Here is a 1,389-nt window from a genome sequence, read left to right on the forward strand (position 1 = left end):
TACAGCTGCCCTCCCTGAACTGATTATTTTCTTCTATTTACAGTAGTTACACCTAAACCTTAGCAGCTAGCTAGGCCTCAGCCTGTCCCTTTCCTTGGAGACTGCTGAAGGGAGGGATGTGAATGCCGAGACACACATACACATAGGAGAACACACACACACACCACACCCAGACGTACCTGTAGACGTCGTTTTCAATGGGCAGCAGGTCGTAGCCCATGGCCTGGAAGGTGAGCTCATGCAGTACGGGGAGACGGGGTCAAAAGCCCTGTCCAGGATGATCAGCTGAGAACGAGCCTTATCGGGACCCTGCCGAGAGAGAAGGATAGAGGGGTAGAGGGGTAGAGGAGAGAGGTGCAGATTTACTCTGTGTCCTGATAGCTCCTACATCAAATATATATACAGTAATATAAATAATAATACATTTCATTCATAACACCTTTCCATTGAAAGCCAATTGCAAAGTGCTACCGTGAGGTGGGATCTTTTGTAGCTTGCTGGTTGTTTATTAAAGTAGCACACGGTAACAGTACATGTCAGGTTCATGTCTTCTATGTTCTCATATGTTCACTGCTAAAACATTTCCTTCTACCTCTAATCTAATAAACACTCGCTCCCCCATCCCTCCCTCACCTCCCCCATGGTGGGGTCATCTGCCTTGTAGGCGTCTAGTTTGTCCTGCAACAGCTGGGCCAGGGTGGCATTGTCTTTGTACTCCCTGAGCGAGAGAGAGAAAGAGTGGATGGAATTTAACAATATGCTTCTATCCCATTTACTGAACATATTAGCCCTGACCCCCTGTCAATGAGAGGTTGCCTCCCAAATGGCAACCTTGTCCCTATACTACTTCTGACCCGTTCCCAGTAGTTATCACATAGGGAATAGGCTGCCATTTGGGACACAGTAATATTGCTTTTCCTGATGTCCCCATTGTCTGAGATGCGCCCCCTGTGTCTCACCCTCGGTATCTGACAGCAGGGTACTCCTTCAGGGTGGCACACAGGGTGGCAAGCTGGTCTGCCAGCCTCTCCATCACTGGGTTCTTCAGCTGGGTCTTATGGGGGCTGTAGAAACTTTGAAAGGCATCTGGGTTGTCCAGAGAGTATACCTGCACACACACACACACACACACACACACACACACACACACACACACACACACAATTTCATGAATCAAATCACAGGAAGAAACCTTGAGAGGACCCAGTTTTATGAGAGAGATCCCACAGTATATATGTTCTGTAATACTTTAACTGTACGTCATACCCTTGTGGCTCAGTTGGTCGTGCATGGCGTTTGCAACGCCAGGGTTGTGGCTTCGATTCCCACAGGGGACCAGAACGAAAATGTACTGTAAGTCGCTCTGTGTAAGAGTGTCTACTAAAATGT

The 1,389-nt window shown here is 47.9% G+C and overlaps 1 long non-coding RNA gene across 1 annotated transcript; it reads right to left on the minus strand.

The window, feature by feature from the left end:
• Positions 1-247: 247 nt before the first annotated feature.
• LOC135537445 (uncharacterized) lies at positions 248-1,086 on the minus strand. The gene is made up of 3 exons (XR_010455216.1): positions 960-1,086; positions 634-718; positions 248-309 (listed from the first exon to the last, which is right to left on the minus strand). It is a non-coding gene; the product is annotated as an uncharacterized LOC135537445 (long non-coding RNA).
• Between the last annotated feature and the right edge of the window lie 303 nt (positions 1,087-1,389).

The sequence above is a fragment of the Oncorhynchus masou genome, unplaced genomic scaffold, assembly GCF_036934945.1.
Source record: "Oncorhynchus masou masou isolate Uvic2021 unplaced genomic scaffold, UVic_Omas_1.1 unplaced_scaffold_7797, whole genome shotgun sequence".
NCBI lineage: Eukaryota > Metazoa > Chordata > Actinopteri > Salmoniformes > Salmonidae > Oncorhynchus > Oncorhynchus masou.